The 19,372-nt window shown below is 46.9% G+C and overlaps 1 long non-coding RNA gene across 1 annotated transcript in view; it reads left to right on the forward strand.

The window, feature by feature from the left end:
• Positions 1-336: 336 nt before the first annotated feature.
• Positions 337-19,372, forward strand: part of LOC135907232 (uncharacterized) — a 185,663-nt gene continuing 166,627 nt past the window's right edge. Inside the window, exon 1 of the long non-coding RNA XR_010565942.2 lies at positions 337-463. This is a non-coding gene — a long non-coding RNA (uncharacterized lncRNA). The remainder of the gene's footprint in view (positions 464-19,372) is intronic.

A 19,372-nucleotide genomic window follows, 5' to 3' on the forward strand; every position in this document is an offset into this window, starting at 1 on the left:
CCTCTGTCGGTGATGAGGACTTCTGGGGCACCATGTCGCAGCAGGGTGTTCTTGACGAAAAATTTCGCCACTTCGGCTGCGCTGCCTTTTGGTAGAGCTTTAGTTTCAGCGAAGCGGATGAGATAGTCCGTCACCACGACGATCCACTTATTTCCGGATGTTGACGTCGGAAACGGCTCCAACCAATCCATACCAATCTGCTAGAATGGTCGGCGAGGAGGTGTGATCGGCTGTAGTAATCCTGCTGGCCTTGTCGGTGGTGTCTTGCGTCGCTGATAGTCGCGGCATGTCTTGACGTAACGGGTGACGTCAGTGCTCAGACGCTGCCAGTATAACCTTTCCTGTATCCTCGACAGCGCCCGGGAGAATCCGAGGTGCCCAGTGGTTGGATCGTCGTGTAGGGTGTGCAGTACTTCCGGACGTAGCGCTGACAGTACAACAAGAAGGTAGCTGGCGCAGACTGGTAAGAAGTTATTCTTCACGAGCAGGTTTTTTTGCAGTGTGAACAAAGACAACCCGTGCTGAAATGCCCTAGGGACAACGTCGGTGTTCCCTTCTAAATACTCGACGAGGCCTTTTAGCTCCGGATCTGCTCGTTGCTGTTTAGTGAAGTCTTCCGCGCTTATTATTCCAAGGAAGGCGTCGTCGTCTTCGTCGTCTTGCGGCGAGGGATCGATGGGGACACGTGATAAGCAGTCGGCGTCAGAGTGTTTTCTTCCAGACTTGCATATTACGGTGACGTCATATTCTTGCAGTCTGAGGCTCCACCGCGCCAGCCGTCCTGGAGGTTCCTTTAAGTTAGCTAGCCAACACAACGCGTGATGATCGCTGACGACTTCTACCCCTCTTCATTTATTTTGATTGGCTTAAACTTACTATACCTTGGTCGTGTGAGTTTCCCTCATATTTATTTAGGCTATTTTTGTAACCCGAGGGGCTCAAAAATACGCCATAGAGGTAAGGGCGGAATTTTGCTGTAGCCCAAATGATGGCGAGGCATTCCCTTTCAGTTGTAGAACAATTGGCTTCCGCTTTTCACAGCGACCGGCTAGCATAAGATATCACCCGTTCAAGTCCGTCTTTCCTCTGGACTGGGATGGCACCGAGGCCTAAGCTACTGGCGTCATAGCGGATTTCGGAGCAAGGTTTGGGCATGGGCTAATTGGTATTCCATGGTATCAATCGTCACTTACAGCGCAGACGAGGGACAAAAAGGACGATGAAGACAAGCGCTGACTTCCAACTGATTTTGATTTTCAGAAACAAACGTATATATCCTGAGACGCCAAGACAAAAGCACCGCCTACAAAGCGTCAAGCCGACATGAGTCTGCATTCAAAATTCATGACCTAAGATGAACGAGAGCTCATGCCCTGAGGTCCCACATGCGCTCTCGTTCATCTTAGGTCACGAATTTTGAATGCAGACTCATGTCGGGTTGACGCTTTGTAGGCGGCGCTTTTGTCTTGGGCTATTTGCGCTACGTCCGTCCACGTCCTGTCCTTTCTTAATATCGTCTGTGTAAAACTGAGCGCAATATAACCATGAACGTTCACCAACTAGCCCCCTTCATTGCTTTACTCCGCGAAGCTTGAAATGTCCTTGACAAAGCGCCTATAGTATGCCGACATGCCAAGGAATCTGCGCACTGCCTTCTTGTCGATTGGCTGCGGGAGCTTTGCGATGGCAGCTGTCTTCTGGGGCTCGGGGTGTACTCCAGATTTGCTGATGACGTGACCTAGGAAAAGAAGCTCATCGCAAGCGAAGCGTCACTTTTCCGGCTTCAGAGTGAGCCCTGATGACTTGATGGCCGCTAATACTGTCGCAAGCCGCCTAAGGGGATCGTCGAAATTTCCGGTGAAGACAACGACATCATCCAAATAAACAAGACACGTCTGCTGCTTAAATCCTGCTAACACCGTATCCATGACGCGCTGGAACGTTGCAGGCGCTGAGCACAGTCCGGATGGCATGACCTTGTATCTATTGAGTGGGTCAAGCGCGTCGGCTTTTATGCATCAGTCGTCCAATGTTCCAGAGTAATCACTGGTACCCGCGTGTCTTCCACAATGTTCTACGCTATTCGCGTCGCGCGCACATGCAATCAGATTACACAAGGTTCGATCACAGGCAGCGGGTGGAACCATCAATAACATTCCAGAAACTTCCGGTACATGCTGTGCGATAACATTTGTTAGGCGGTGAACTGTGTCGCCCGATAAAGACAAGTACACGTGTCAGTATGTGTCTGCGAGGCTTCTGTAGGCTGGCTTTGTAAGAGCCTTTGTCTACAACGTAGATATAGCTACAAAAATAACGCGTTCTGAAAGTAGTAGCTTCATAAAAGGGCGAGGAGGAGGTCGTGCGGTAGCGGCAGATTTCAAAGAGTGGCGGTACTTTCAAATTATCAAGGCAAGCGTATTAGCAAGTTCCACTGAGCTTCAGCAATACACACGCTCACCGGAACAGAAATTGGCCTCTTTGCTGACAGTAATCTGAGGTCTCTGCCTCTCCCATTACGCTTGCATTTAATCCCTGGTACTCAGGCCCCAGTGGTCGCGGAGCACCTGACAAGGCGATTGTCATACTTGCGACGCAGCAGAAGGTGCTGAGAATCCCTGGATCCTGAGAGACCGTTACTGAAAACTGAACGCGGCAAAGTTTAACGCGCGAACCTTCTTGAATGAAGATAGCTTAGCAGGGTTCTTTGAGAAATTATTAGGCATTGCTGAGGATATCAATGGCCTTAGTCAGGGCAGGTTAGCTTGTTAACCTTATACTGTGCTGACTCGCACACACATCGCCGGCGACAGAGGTGTTCCGGAGAGAATACGGAATAGCATGTCCAATTCATAAGCACATAGCGGGAAACGTTGATAAACTATACAGCATTAATGAAAGGGTAGCAGTTGTGATAAAGCTAAATAGGAGATACACATTAAAGTTAGTGCAAGCCTACGTTCCAACGCCCAGTGATCATGATAAGGAAATAGAAAAGTCCTATGAGGGTGCTCGATTAGCAATAAGAAAGGTGTCAATTCAGTTACTGTGGTCACGGAGATTTCAATGCGAAAGTGGAGAGAAGGCAACTTGGCAAACATGCAATTGGCAGCAGCGACATGGACTGTAGAAATATTAGAGTAATGATGTTGGTATAAATTGTGTCAAAGAAATGGACAGTATATTGTATGCCTCTTTCAGGAAGCCGAATAACAGGAAATGGACCTGGAAACGCCTTAACTGGGAAACAAGAAATGAAATAGATTTCATGTTCTGTGCCAACCCCGGCGTAGTGCATTGCGTGTAGAACTATTAGGTAGCATAAGGACGGTGATGATAGGCAAGTGAGGTCTAAGATTACTCTCAACTTAGAGAGAGAAAGAGCAAGATTAGTCAAGAAGAAAGAGGCCAACTAGATGCAGTCAGAGTAAAAACAAATCACTTCAGGCTGGTGCTCGCAAATATTAAGCATTAAAACGGGAAGACAAAGATAACATAGAGATAAGAATGAAACCACAGCTAGGTTGATTTCAAAAGCAGCAATTGAAGTGGCAGGTATTTTTATTATTAGAATAGAATTTATTGACAAGAAAGACAGAGAGGTGGACCTGAGCTAGTGCGCTCTATTCTGCTACTGTGCACTGGGGAAGAGGGAAGGAGAGTGAAAGTACTGGGATGGGTGATGATAAGAGAATAGTTGAGTGCTTATGTACATGAGACAGTTGTCTTGCTAGAGCCTGTCGTCGGGCTTCGTGTCCTGCAGAAACTTCAAGAATGCTTTTGTTGCACGTATTGAAGTTGCAGTGCCAGGCCATGGGCCGAGGATAGCTTCCTGCGGCAGTGGTTGCCTGCCAACGCTGGCTAGGAAACTTTCTAACGTCCTTCGCTCCAGCATATATGCTGGGCAAGAGCACAGTATGTGTGGCAGTGTTTCAGGCATCTGGCAGGGTTTACAATCAGAGCTGTTCGATTGGCCGAAGAGGTGCGCGTAGCGACGGGTGAAGGCAACGCCCTGCGGAATACTGTGTAGCAATGACACTTTGCTCCGTGTAACCTTCGAGGGCGAACAAAGTTTTCCGTCTGGGTCGATCATACGCAAGCGCCTGTGAATATTGTTATCGTGGACTCTGTATGTCTTTGTAAGGTCCTGCCTCTGTCTTTGTAAGGTGCCTTGATCATGGAGTTGATGTCAGGTCGCGAGTAGGCAAACCGTACTTCATCGGAGGAAGAGAACGCCGATTTTGCCTCACTGTCAGTGAGTCCACTGCCAAGCACACCACAATGACTAGGCTGATTGATAAGTGATCACATGGCCACTTAACTCGGCACTGTGATAAAGTGCGGCGATTTCCAGCACGAGCAGGTAGTATGGTCCTTTGTTTAAAAAGAATTTCAGCTCCTGTAGCGCTGATTTGGCATCGCAGAATACCGTCCATTTATGAGGCTTCTCCGTTCTCATAATACGGACAGCCTCCCATATTTCCGCAAGTTCCGTAGCCGTATGTAGATCTCGATTTGTGGTGTCGTTGAAATCACTGAGTAATTCCAAGTTATGGGATGGCGAATTCGGCCGCCGCTGCTGCTGCCACCGCCTTGCACGACACAGCGTAAGTAGGTGGTTCAGAGCGTGTATAATCATGGCAGGAAAGTGGCACAGAGGAAAGGCGACGTGAGATACTCGTTTGGACCTTTCCAATGAGTCGCGGCAACGCCCTGTGGAACTCCCTGGGCATCGCCACAATACACTCTTGACTGGCGTAATTATCCGTGACTTCCCGCAAAATCATTGCAAACGCCCAGGTTGCGCGATTGCACGTTTAACTGTAGATAGAATTGTCTAGAGAAGGTAGGGAGAGGCAACCGACACAGTCACAAAAGGAGGGAATAACCGTTTTGCCACTTTTTGCTCGAGTCTCGCATACATGTGGGGAGAGTGCGAGAGAGGAAATGCGGTATAGAAAGCGAGGAAATGCTTCTACTAGACACGAGAGTGGTTTCGGACAAACACGATAAATTTAATTTCAGCATACGGACGGTGCGTTTCTACTATTTATAAAAATGAACACAGTAAAAATTTGTCCAGAGGCCAACTAACGGCTGGCGTGTAGATGCAATGCCGCATTGAAGCACCGTAGCGTGTAGGAGACACCAAGGAAGCGGCCGCACGTCAAATCAACATTTCTGTGCCCGCCGCAGTAGGTTTGTGGCTTCATTCTATATATATATATATATATATATATATATATATATATATATATAGCCACATCTCGTAGTCAGGCGTCAATGGCTCTTTCTTTCCTAAGATAGCATCGTCTGTGTGACTGCCAGTTGCAGTGCATTTTGGTTCCTTAATTGTGTGTATGCCTTTGCGACCTTCTTTTGCAGTCCGTTTATGTATACGTTCTAGTCATCAAGCACCGCAGCGCCGAACACAAGACATTATTCTCGTTAACCTCGCGTTGGGCTTCACCACACAACCTGACAGGATACGCGCTTCGATTTGAAGATCGGCAGATCGAAGCTTAGTCTGACTTTATTTTTGCGTGTGCACAGCAGCGTTTCCAATTAGGCCCTACCAAATCGGTCCCCACTCGAGCTTTTTTTGAGGCAGTGAAAGCAGTGAATGGTGCTATACTGCGAATGCCCGAATACATCCCTCAAAGGCAGTTCGCTCAACGGCATTCACTCAAGTATTACCTCGAGTGCGAGGATCGTGGTCTTTCTAATGGCGAATTCACGCGCGATTAAACGAGGATAATTGCAATTGCTCTGCCATGGCGTCGCTGGGAGGATCTGCAGTTGCCGTAATGACTGCTCGTGCGCCTTGCACTGGGCAACTAATTAGGACGAGATTATGGGAGCGAAAAGTACAAAAAGGGAACACCGTGCAAAGTAAAAGTGCATTTAGAACAATGTTTTGTGCTCCTCTGATATATTTTGCGCTAATGAGGTCAATGTGCTTTGCATACGCAACGTACTATCACAGGAATATGTCGAGCTGAGTTTGCAATTTAGGAGAAAAGTCGGCCTTTTGCCACTCCTTTTTTTTTCACTTTTTTTCGAATAATGCTGCACTATTAAAAATAATGTTCCAGGTGTGTGCGATGAGACCAGAGGCCGGATAAGTGTAACCGATTCTTAGGGAGAAACATTTGATATAGAGGATAGATAGTTCTTTTTTTTTTCATGGGCTGCACATGCAGTGACGCCATCTATGGGCAGTCGGCATGCCAGCCTGGGCAAGCGCTCTGTCTTGCACTTCAGGTATATGATCGACAATAGTTTGTGGTGATTGTTTTCGCGCTCGCCGCGTCTAATTAATGTGAGATGGTGTCTTCTACGGGAAAAACGGTGACGTACCGAAATGGTTTAAGACGGCATGGCCAGACTTTCTGCTGGCGCTGAGACGGTTGGAGCAGGCAGCGCTGTGTGTGCGTGCGTGTTTGAGCCTACAATCAGCCTCGGACATCAAATGTGTATTTCTGAAAATTCAATGCACTAATGTGACCTTATAGCAGTATTCTCCCTTAGTTCTAAGCGGCGGTCTAGCAGCAATGAAACATACATGACGATCGTAGCAGCGTGGGTACCGTACTGCTACGGTAGAAGTTGTGCTGTTATACTTTGACACGCGTTCAAACTGTTCGCTGTAGATTACATTGCGTGGCTACTTGGTTCGGTGGACGTGATTTCGACCCAAAAATAAAATAGTTTTCATTAGTTGTATAAGTATACCTTGCACTCTGAATTACACTTGTCCAGCAAAGCGGCCCTTTACAACTGAGCGAGCGTCCGAAGCAGCGGTAGATGCTGGATTACAGATGTATTTGTTCTAAATAGCGCATGGTCCAAGCACGCGACGTCAATGTTTATAGATCTATAAACGTTGTGTGGCATGACGATGCAACATGTTATTGCGGTGTTGACCCGTTTTCACCTTTATTTTTTGCTTGAAAGAGGATGGGAATCGAATTTTTTTTCTGTTTTGTTCCTCCTTTTCTCTACGACGCACTCACCCGTATTACGGAAATTTGGTCCTCACAAATAGCTGTCGCATTATTTTTATGCGATCCTTCTCAGATATTACGGCTTTACGGGTAAACAAGGCAATGCCGAAGCACATAGCTTATACATGTACCATTCTGATTCACCAGCTGATCAAGAACTCGTCTTCTTCGTTCTTGATCGAGTTCTTGATCAGCTGCTAGTCCTGCTTCGCTCTGGTTTTTACGGTTAAATTTGTGCGTATCTACGCCCCCGAGGCGGGTACGATATCAGAAGCAATGACGGACGTTCCGCCTCCTCTGCCGCCAAGGTTGGGGGCTGGCCATCAAGTTGCAAGTCGGTCTGCTGCGCTCGACCACCTCAACGCGACTCTGCCAAGGTCATCGAGCTGCTCAGACATCGAGGACATGGATTCTGACGGCGGATATACCGAGGTCACAAATCGTCGGTTGAAGAGGAAACTTCGTAGGACATCAAGTGTGAGTGAGCTTAACTACAATAAGCCGCCCACACAGCAAGCGTACACAATCGCCTACATCCCCGTCGCTGCTACAGGCAACCTCAATTCCCTCAATAGGCAAACCCTCACTGCCTATCTCGAGAGACTGGCTCCAGGGAAAATCAGAGAGGTCCGAATTAATCCCAGAAGAAACATACTTACTGTTGATGTGACTACACGAACCATCCTCGACACTTTGAAAGCTGTAACTGAGCTAGGCAATATACTTGTCCGCTCATTCATCGTACATGGAGGCAGCACCACCGCCGGTGTTATCTACGATGTTGATACAGATATTGATAATGACGATCTCCAAACGCTAATCTCCTCAACTGTCCATATCATAGACATACACCGTTTTGGACGGTCGAGGTGCATAAAACTCGTTTTTGAGGGAGAGATCTTACCAACACATGTAAAAGTGGGCTATGTGCGACATCCTGTCCGTCCATACATCCCTAGGCCCTTGCAGTGCCGTAAATGCCAGAAAATCGGGCATGTGAGTGCTGTGTGCGTGAACAAGATGACATGTCCGCGCTGTGGTGGTGACCACGATCAGTTGACGTGTGCTGGCTCTGACTTGAAGTGCCCTAACTGCGATGGGCCGCACGAGGCAACGTCGAAGGACTGTCCTAAATTAAAGACTGAAATGTCCGTGCTAAGGAAAATGGTACGAGATAGATCTACGCACAGAGAAGCGGCTACCAAGGTCCACCGCCGCCAGAGGCGCTCACGTAATCGCAGAAGGAGAACAGCATCGACATCAGGACAACCTGTACTCCAGGAAAAGTCGTCGCGCGCTCCTGCTACTCCTCAAACGTCAGAGCCACCTTTAACCACGTCTACTCTTCTGAACACCAAGGACACTACTATATGGCCTTCCCTGCCATCTCGGAGTCCAGAAGTGCAGCCGGAACGCCAGCGTGAACATGAACCTTCATCGTCAGATGGGCAAATCAAGGCAATGCTTGCACAGTTGATTCGTTCCTTGCGAATGCTGCTTATCGGAGTTAAGACGCCCGTTGCCAAGGCTGCGGTACAAATTCTCGACGCACTAGAACCAGTGCTTGCTGCTGTATAAAAGTTAGTAAACGCCATGGCATCATCAACTTCAAGGTTGTCGCTACAGGAAAGGATAAGCGGTTCCGTAATATTCCAGTGGAACGTACGAGGTCTACGGGGTCGCCTGGGAGATTTTAAACAGAGAGTACTCAAGCATCGGTTTCCAGTTATCGTAATATGCGAGCCGAATATGGCATCGCCATTTAGACTCTCTGGATATGAACAATTCGCGTCTGGGACAAGTGGAAATACTAGTAACGTTTTACTATGTGTGCGCTGTGACCTCACGTATTCGCTAAACCAAGTTCCGGTGCATAGCAGCAACGAGTACGTCTCTATAACACTGAAGCTAAAGCGCCGGATAATCTCGATAATCGGTGGCTATATTTCTCCCAGGGGAAGATTTGACTCTGGACATCTGAAACTTGTTCTTGACTCTTGCCAAGGACCTCATATTATTGTAGGTGATTTCAACGCGCACCACCATCTTTAGGGTAGTAGGATCACAAATCTTCGAGGAAGACAACTTCTTAACTTCACAAGCAGCAATGATCTTGACATCCTGAACGATGGCTCACCAACATTTCTTCGTGGCACAACGTACAGCAGTTGCCTCGATTTAGCTATCGCTTCACGCTGTCTTTCGTCTTCTGCTGCCTGGTGCACAGATGCTGAAACGTATGGCAGTGATCACCTACCTACGTATGTACAACTGAGATGGTTTACAAGACTTCCAAGTTCTCATACGCGACGCACTGACTGGGATGCTTTTCAGAACAAGCTAGAAGAATCCTGCAACTGTGCCAATTCACCGAAAGAGATTGAAGAGCGCATTATAGCAGCAATGCACGCAACAACACGCATCATCCAAACATCAAATTCAAGAACATCCGTTGACGTTATATATGAAGAGCTGCGGGCAGTCCGACGTCGCGCCGAGAGGAAATACAGGCGAACTAAATTGATATCAGACTTGAGAACGGCACGCCGTATGCAAAAGAAAATTCAAAGATACTTGGACAAGCTCGACAGACAACGTTGGAGGTCCTTTTGCACCAGCCTGGACCCACGAAAACCGTTGTCCACAATATGGCATGTTGTACGAGCACTACCATCTCCTCCACAACAGCTACGTCCCTTCCGAGCTTTGGCTATCATCCAGACGCGCAGTGAGAAGGAAATCGCGGAAGATTTCTGCATACACCTCTCTGGATCTACAACATCGATAGCTTCCGTGCTCAGGTGTGCTCCTCCAACAATGGACGATCGCCTCGACCTCCCGTTCACGCTGCAAGAGCTGCGTGCAGCGATTTCCTCTTCAAGACACTCAAGTGCGCCTGGTCCTGATGGCATTACCTATTCTACCTTGCGCCATCTAGGCCCTCGAGCGACTGAAGAGCTCCTGGCTTTATACAATCTCTCTTGGTCCTCGGGAACTGTGCCTGCACACTGGAAGACAAGCAAAATCGTGGCATTATTGAAACCAGGCAAGACACCCCATGCTATGCTTTCCTACACACCTGTCGCGCTTGCCAGTTGCATAGGTAAAACCATGGAACGCATGGTTTTGACGCGCCTGGAGTGGTTTTTGGAGAAACGTAATATATATCCCGACGCAATGACAGGTTTCCGAAAGGGTAGGTCGTCAATCGACAGCGTCATTGACCTAGTAACAACTGTTGAACATCAGAAACGTCGCCGTCGATTAACGGCTGCTGTCTTTCTAGATATCAAGGGTGCTTTTGACGACGTTCTACATGATGCAATTTTAAATGCCCTAGAAGAATGTGGCGTCGGGGGACGTATGCATCAGTGGATAGCCAGCTATCTTCAAGAGAGAACGATATTCATGACAACTCCAGACGGTGAAACAAAGAACCACCCCGTCTATCGTGGAGTGCCTCAAGGAGGTGTATTGAGCCCAACCTTATTTAATATCGTTCTCATTGGACTGGTCAAAGAACATGCAGGCACAGTCTCGGTCTCTGTGTACGCAGACGACATCTGTATATGGACCACGAGCTTAACGCGCTTGCAAGTGCAAACGAAGCTGCAGCGCGCGGTGTTGAAAACGTCGACATACCTAAACAGTCGCGGACTGCAGCTCTCACCGGAAAAAAGTGTGTCCATGGCATTTACACGGAAGTCAATGGCCTGCTACCCCGTTATGATTGATGGAAAGATTATACCTTCAGTAACACACTACAAGTTTCTCGGAGTCATCATCGACCGTGACTTATCTTGGTCGAAGCACCTCTCCGGATTAAGGAAAAAGCTAGACAGCTTTACTCAGATCATTCGACATATGTCTGGAAAATCATGGGGCCCATCCAAGTCATCTCTTCTGCAGCTCTACCAGGCACTTTTTGTTGGCTACTTCCGCTACAGTGCGCCTGTACTTTCTCGGATTTGTACAACTGCTGTACGCACACTTGAAAGTGCTCAGGCTCGCGCACTGAGAATTTGCCTTGGACTACCACGATGTGCGTCTACTTGGGGCACGATTGCAGAGGCACGTGCGTGCCCAGCTCGAGTTTATCTGCAACATGAGCCATTGCGAGTGCATCTAAGGCTACTGACCAGACACAGGAATCATCCACTCACGAACGTCACAAGCGTACGGTCTGTGTCTGCCTACTCAGAAGCCGTGTTGTCGCAGCAAGACCTATTGCCGTCGGACTTCCAACCATATGACATACCCCAAGTTCCACTCTGGACGATGGAAAAGCCAACGGTGAGACTCTCAATCCCTGGAATAACGAAGAAGTCGAAGATGCCGCTTGCTGGGCTCAAGCATTTCGCGCTATCATACATTGCTTACATGTATAGATATTACGAACATGTTTTTACAGATGGTTCTGTGACACAGACCTCTTCCGCGGCGGCCTACACGGTGCCAGGAATGGGAATCGCACAGCGATTCAAGATAGGACACAGGACGTCGTCTACAGCAGCTGAGTTGACCGGAGTTCGAGAAGCAGTTCGCTGCATACTGCAACAGAGTCTCGAGAAGTGGACAGTGTTCTGTGACTCAAAACCAGCACTGCAACTCATCAGCAATTATATGAGTGAGAGAACGGCATATAGTCCTCTGGTTCATGACATCATGTCTCTGCTTGCTGAGGCATCACACTCCGGGCATACCATCGTGCTGCAGTGGATTCCTGGCCATTGTGGAATAGCTGGAAACGAACAGGCTGACGCGGAAGCAAACAAGGCGCACACAGACGGAACTATTATAAAAATTCATTTTTCCCGGTATGACATTAACGCCTTGCTCCATACCTCCCTTAAAACTTCTACGGCATGACATTGGGACAACCCCGAACATCGACAAGAGCGCCTTCATAGACTTGACGCTGGCTTACAATTCCGGCTTCCACTTCGGTTGCGGAGAAGCCAGGAAACGCTCATTCATCGACTACGGCTGGGTGTTGCATACACCCACCGATACCTTCACAAGATTGGACAATCACGGGACCCTGAATGTAACGTCTGCCACACTCTCGAGACAATAGCTCAAGTACTTTGCGTGTGCCCTCAATATGCGACCGAACGCAGAAAACTCAAATCAATAGTTGACAGCTTGGACTCCCGTCCCTTTTCAGAAGAAAAGCTTTTGGGCGCTTGGAGGAGTGTTCACTGTGCCCAACGTGCCATAAAATCACTTTTGAATTTTTTAAGTGAGACTGGTCTAGACGATCGCCTTTAGAAGCTGTGAGACGTGCAGTCAATACGAAATGTGTTTGCGCAATAACATTTTGGGACAATATTACTTTTTGTACGGACGAGATTACCGTTACGTGTATGCGCGTTCACTGCGCACCCGCATATTGGATAACGTGTATATAGTATCTCATTGTACCATAACATAATCACCCGCCACCTACCTTTCCCTGTATTTCCCACTTCCCCTTTCCCCAGTGAGGAGTAGCAGGCTAGAGACACGCTCTCCAGGCCGACCTCTCCTCCTTTCTGTTCATTAAAATCTACTCCTCCTCCTCCTGATTCACCAACCGCAGTGATCGCCGTGTTGAGCAGCGCCATCGGCTTCATACAGGAGGCTAGTCTAGACATATCATAGTTATTTCAAGTCCACTAGACTTGAAATGCGTGAGAACGATGCCGGTGTGTCGCACATATTTAACAGCACCTGGCGCTTGTATGTTTCGAGGTTGCCTTAGGATGGCCGTGCACAAGCATGCGCTGTTATGTTTTAGTTCCTACGCCAAGCGATCAGATACTGAGCAGATTTTCCATTTCCCGGCAATACGCAGACACCGGTTTACTTCGTTGAACTAAAGCGGATACACCCAAAATAGTTCACAACACATACACACACCCTGGGTGATAACGCGCCACATGTTTGCGCCCCCAAGAGATATTTCCGGATATTGCAGTGGTCGATGCACCGAAAGGCTACGCACTGGTTCCACGGCGACAATGTATGAGCGGACATTGCGTAAATTTCGCAAAGTACCAGCTGAAGCCTCTCCAAATTTTTTCGCAGCACGCGACAGCAATACTTTCAAGCAGCACCGCGCCGGAACGCACAAGCCAGAGAGGAGGAGGAAAGGCTCGCCGCGCGTCCTTCCTCCTCGCCCGATGAAAAGGTCTATAGACGATGGTAAGTTTCAGAACAATAAGATCAGACTGCAGACATATCACAATGGAATACGTAAACTTAGGTTAATGAAGCATTGCTTGCTTACTCTTTCTTTCCGCGTTAGCAAGTAATAAACTTGATTGAGATGTCTAGTTCCTAAGCGTTGCGTTAGGCATTGTTTTGATGTGGAATGCTCTGCGATGGGTTCCCTAGATAACAAATAATCATGCTTGCACGAAATATTAGTGAAGGCAATGAAAACTGAACTGGATACTCCGTGTCTTCTCGGTATCAATTTATTTGATATACTTAGTGTCCGAGAGCACTTCATAGACTTTGAAAGACGCCATAATGTGGTGTCAGGGTGAACTTCGACAACCTGGGGTTGTTTACCGCGCATCTGTCTGATTTAGGGAGAAAGAGAAAGGGGTATAGAAAGTAGAAGGGTTGAAATCTGGACCAGTTGGTACATACTTGAACGAAAAAACCAGTCAAAAACACAAGGGAAAAGAGAAGAAGTTCACGACACAACGACTGGACTATCAACTGTGGTTTATTAGAATCGGTGTAGTCCGATAGAAAGTGTTAGGCAGGTTATCGAGATGTAGTACTGTTCGGCCCCGTGCATGGCAGTACCAAGGGTGTAATGGAGGGACCAGTAAGAAAGAGAGAGGAGTACAAACGAAATAAAGTGCGTACGCATCTTCCCCTTTTAAAGGAGCAGTGTAAGTGCATTTTGATACAAACGCAAAAACAAACATAAAGAAAATGACATGCTAGCATCGAGGTTTCTCAATGCTTCTCTATAATTCTGTAGTGGTCTCTTTCCTAACTTGTGAGGTAAGAGCCACTGATGATATCTTGAACTGTGTCATACCATCGAAAATAGACAGTGTCCTACGAGTACATCGGGCTATGCCGTATCGGGCTGCTGTGCCGCCATTGCTGTCCAATGTGCTCATATTATTCATGCCTTGCTGATTTTGGCGCGTGATGTGGAAACAAACCCGGGTCCTAACATTCCTGAAAACCTACTAACCGAATTGCGAAAACTAACCGCCGGTCAGAACCAGCTGATCACTGAAATCCATGGTCTTAAGTCGCAACTTACTTCTACGGATAAAGCAATTACTGATCTAAGCAAACGAATGAATGATCTTGAGAGTCACTACCAGACGCTTTTGCCCATTCGCAACGAAGTGGATGCAATGCGCACCACGACTGAACAGGCTATTTTTCGCATTTCCGAGCTCGAAGCACGTATCGACGATGCTGAAAATCGCTCACGGCGGGACAACCTAATTTTTTACGGCATTCCTGGCCCTTCCAGCTCGGAAACCACTGCCGACTCCGAAAGGTTGATTGTGGAACTTTGCCGCGATAGGTTGCAACTAACCATCGACCCAAAAGAAATAGAACGTGCACATCGCATCGGTCGTCACTCCGCCAATCACTCTCGCCCCCTGATAGCAAAATTTACTTTCCATAAAACCAAAGTTAACATCCTTTCGAGTGGCTGAAAGCTTAAGGGCACAGACTACAGTATTAGCGAGGACTTTTCGCGATCGGTACGAAATTCCCGAAAACATCTCGTTGCTTTCGCAAAAAGTAAAGGCATCCCGTTTTCACTCCGCTTTAAGACTTTGTTCATCGGTTCAAGAAGATACACCTTTGATACCGCCTCGAGTAGTGTCAAAGAGTTGTCATAGCAGCTACATCACCCCAAACAGAAAAATAACACAACACCGACTTGCTCCAGAGATAGCGCTTCGCTTTCTATAATATACACGAACGTGCGCAGTTTCCTCCCAAAGCGTGAATTGGTGTCGAACATAGTTTCATCTACCGGTAGCAACATACTATTACTAACTGAGACATGGCTGAGCAGCGCCGTTGCTGATAACGAAGTTCTGGCCGACCTGCCCGGTTTCTGCCTCTATCGGAACGACCGCACAGGAACCCGTGGTGGTGGTGTGCTAGTCGCTGTTCGTGAGCAGTTGCCATGCTCGCTAATTAACGTCACATCAGATCTCGAGATGTTATGGGTCATAATGCATACCTATCCAAAAAAAGTGCTACTTGGTATCTGCTACAGACCGCCCAGTGCTACTTCTGACTTCTGCCATCAACTTAACAACGTCATAAGCGAACTGGTAACCACCCACCGAAACGCGCAAATCTTGCTCTTCGGTGACTTTAACTTCCCACAAATAGACTGGCGTACCATACAATCATTCTCGGTATCCGGACACACAGAGGCCAAAAATTTTGTCGATTTCTGCCTCAACTATAATCTTTCCCAGCTAGTAACTGAACCAACCCGGATTTCGCAGCAAACTGCTAACGTCCTCGATCTCATACTAACCGACCACCCTGACAGCCTTTCATCCATTTCTTATTTACCTGAGATCAGTGATCACAAAGTCATCCATGCCACTTTTTCGTTCAATTTGTTGACACGGGATACCCTTAAGAAAACAATATGTCTATACGACAAAGGAAATTACGGAGCTATAACTGAAGCTATGAATACATTCTTTCCTATATTCGAATCAACTTTTCAAGACCATTCTGTTAACAGCAATTGGACGCGCTTCAAAAACAAACTAAGTGATCTTGCACATAAATTCATTCCTAAAGTCACCTTTCGTTCTTGTCAGCAAAAACCATGGTTCACAAAGGCCTTAAAACGCCTAGAAAACAAAAAGAAGCGTCTGTATCGCGCCGCCAAACAGAGAGGACGCCCATGCGCATGGGATAAATATTATTAAGCCGAACAGAGCTACGTCGACGCACTGCGTCACGCTAAACACTCATTTTATCGCAATGATCTACCAAACCTATTAATCAATAACCCGAGGCAATTTTGGAGAGTTATAAACGATAGCGAAACACGCACTATTAAGATAACTAACGAATCGAACGAAATTATTAATGATTTCGATTGCGCCGAAGTGTTCAATTTGGCCTTTGCTTCTGTGTTCACTAACGAATCTAATGCGCCTCCCATTTCATCATCGCTTAGTATGAACTCGTCAATGCCAGCTATTGCTTTCAATGCAGACGGTATTTGTGCGATCATTGACAAAATCAAGTGTTCATCATCTTCCGGCATATACGAGATTAACCCAAAAATTTAAAAAAACACGAAGGTTATTTCTGCAGCCTATTTGTCCTTGATAGTTGCCCAGTCTCTTCTTCAGGTTTCATTCCAGATGACTGGAAAATTGGGAAGGTCGTTCCAGTTCACAAATCAGGTAACAGAAACTCGCCTCTTAACTACCGCCCCATCTCCCTAATAAGCCTCCCATGCAAAATCATGGAACATGTCATCTACTCTCTTATCATGAATTTTCTTGACTTGAATCACTTTTTCCATCCCGCCCAGCACGGATTCCGCAAAGGTTTCTCCTGTGAAACACAGCTGGCCATTTTCCTGCACGATGTTCACATTAACCTTGACAGTAACGTACAGACTGACGCAATTTTCCTGGATTTCTCTAAGGCCTTCGATAAAGTTCCTCATCAACGTTTAATATTGAAACTTACAAGACTTAATTTGCATCCTGATGTTTTGAATTGGATCATTGAATTTCTTAGCAACCGCTCCCAATCTGTCATTATAAATAATCACCTATCTAACCCTGTGCCAGTAACATCAGGCGTCCCTCAAGGATCGGTTCTTGGCCCCCTATTATTTTTAATATATACTAATGACTTACCTTCACATGTGTCCTGTAATATCCGAATGTTCGCCGATGATTGTGACATTTATCGAACTGTACGTAACACCAGCAATCAAACAGCCCTGCAGAAAGACCTCACCAACATACTCACGTGGTGTGACGATTGGTTAATGAAACTTAATGTACAAAAATGTAAAGTTATGTCTTTCACTCGTAGCAGTAATCCCCTGGTATTTCCCTACCAAATTAGAAGCATGCCTCTCGAACTAGCAGAGTCCTATAAATATCTAGGTGTCACTGTATGCAATGATCTATCCTGGCATAAACATATTTCTAATATCATATCATCTGCTAATAAAACACTAGGTTTTTTAAAACGTAATCTCCGCCAGGCACCTCAAAATGTAAAACTGCTTGTCTCCAAGTCCCTTGTTCGGGCAAAACTTGAATATGCATCTGCCATCTGGAGCCCGCATCAAACATATCTTATCACCTCACTTGAATCTGTTCAGAACCGCGCTACTAGGTTCATTCACTCACAATATTCATATGATGTCAGTATTTCCGCACTTAAAACACAATCCGGGCTAACATTACTATCTAATCGCCGACGCATTGCTAGTCTTGAGCTCTATCACAAGCTCTTTTTCAGTACCCTTCATAATGCGCCATACATCGTTCCTGCAGCACGCATCTCTCACCGCACCAGTCATCCGCAGCAAGTCGCACGGCCACGTGCCCGAACCACTCATTTTTCCGCCTCGTTCATTCCTCGAGCAGCTAAAGACTGGAACGGCCTTCCTGCTGACATTGTTAGCATCACTTGCCTGTCTTCATTCCTACAGCGTGTGATTGATCACCTTGAATATAACTTATGAAGTGTACCAAATGTGGAACTTATGTTAAACCCACCCCTTATGTAATACCCCCTCCGGGGGTCTTTAAGGACAATAAAGTGAACTGAACTGAACTGAACTATTCTAGAACGTAATCGTATCGATGTTCTGTCTTTCTTTTTTGTTTTCATCCGAAAAATCATGTTGCAGTAGATTATTGAATACACTAGGAATAATTAGGAGGTATCAACAACCAACTTGCTTTTATGTTTGCTAATCAGAGTACACTTGATTAATTAAGCACTTTTGTTTTGGAACACCGTGTTCAGCTGGACAATGAGCTATGTGTGACACTCAGCGCGCCACTGCGTGCTGGACGGTGAAGAACAACGAAGTTGACGAACAGGTCAGCGTGTTGGCGCGGGTCGGACCTGCGCCCTCCGTTCTGCGCCGCGACGAGCCAACGACTGGGCGGCGTAGGCGGGCTCCGTTTTCTGATTCCCAAGCAGGTGGAGCGGAAGCGACGCTCCCCCGGGTCCGCTAATGAGCCCGGTTAACTTCACCGCCGTGGTTTGGTTTCGCGACACCGGCACCTGTTTTCCCCCTAAAGATTGCTTGCCCGAGGCCAAATTTGTCGAGGCCGTGTAGCTGGGGCCCTATACTCTGTTTGTCCAAGAAAATACGAAAAACGCATCGAGAGAGGATCGTACAGTGTCCTACTCGCAAAGATGAGCCGAGTCATAGACAAAAACAATTTTTTCCCCCTAGTGTTCTTTGTTGTTTGCTTTCGCTAATAATATGTCCAACTTTCCGAATGGCTAGTTTCTGCTTTTACGAACAGTTCAACGTAGTGAAAGCTTCGCTCTGAACGCGGGATCAGATGTTTTTGCTGTATCATTTTCTTTACAATTAAAGAACTGCGAACAACTTACGTTTTATTTCTAAATAAGCACATTTGTATGTGTGTTTCTCAATATCTATTTCAAATCACGTAGGTGGCATGCGCGGTAAATTTTATAGGTTCGATATGTTACGTAGGCGTGTAAGCGTTCGTAGTAGTAGTAGTAGTTGTGTTGCGGCTCTTCCTTCGCCAGCAAAACTGTGAACCTGGAAGAGTTGACAGTTGGGCTAGTTGGTCGTCCATATTTGAAGTAGTAGCTTAGTGCAAATAAAACCACAAACACAAGGAAGTATGTCTTCCTTGTCTGTCTTGTGTTTGTGGTTTTATTTGCGCTAAGCTACTACTTCAAAAATGTGAACCTGAGTGCGTGTTCTCTGGCTCCTTCTTGTACATTCACTGGCTTATGTACGGAAGTGCGCATGTTTATAGCAGTATTCTTAAATGTCTCCTTTGCTTTTCCTGACAGCAGTGCAAAACTTTGGAAGTGTTCGTGTTCCTAGACGGCACAGTTTTCTTCATTACTTTTTAGACCGAAACTCTTACGATCCTGTTCAAGCGGCGAGCGTTGGCCTCGGCGCCCCTCGTAACAGAGCGAACGAGTACAGCGAAGGATAAAGGAGCGAACCTGGAGCGCAGCGGCGTATGAAAGACGGCGATAGCGAAGAGAGCGCGAGGAGGAAAGCGGAGGAGGAGGGTATAACGAAAGCGTGAGAGAAATTGGTGTGCCGCAGATGATGGGCTCTCATCATCATTATGATTATCAGCCTACTTTATGTC

The sequence above is a fragment of the Dermacentor albipictus genome, chromosome 1 (genome assembly GCF_038994185.2).
Source record: "Dermacentor albipictus isolate Rhodes 1998 colony chromosome 1, USDA_Dalb.pri_finalv2, whole genome shotgun sequence".
Lineage (NCBI taxonomy): Eukaryota > Metazoa > Arthropoda > Arachnida > Ixodida > Ixodidae > Dermacentor > Dermacentor albipictus.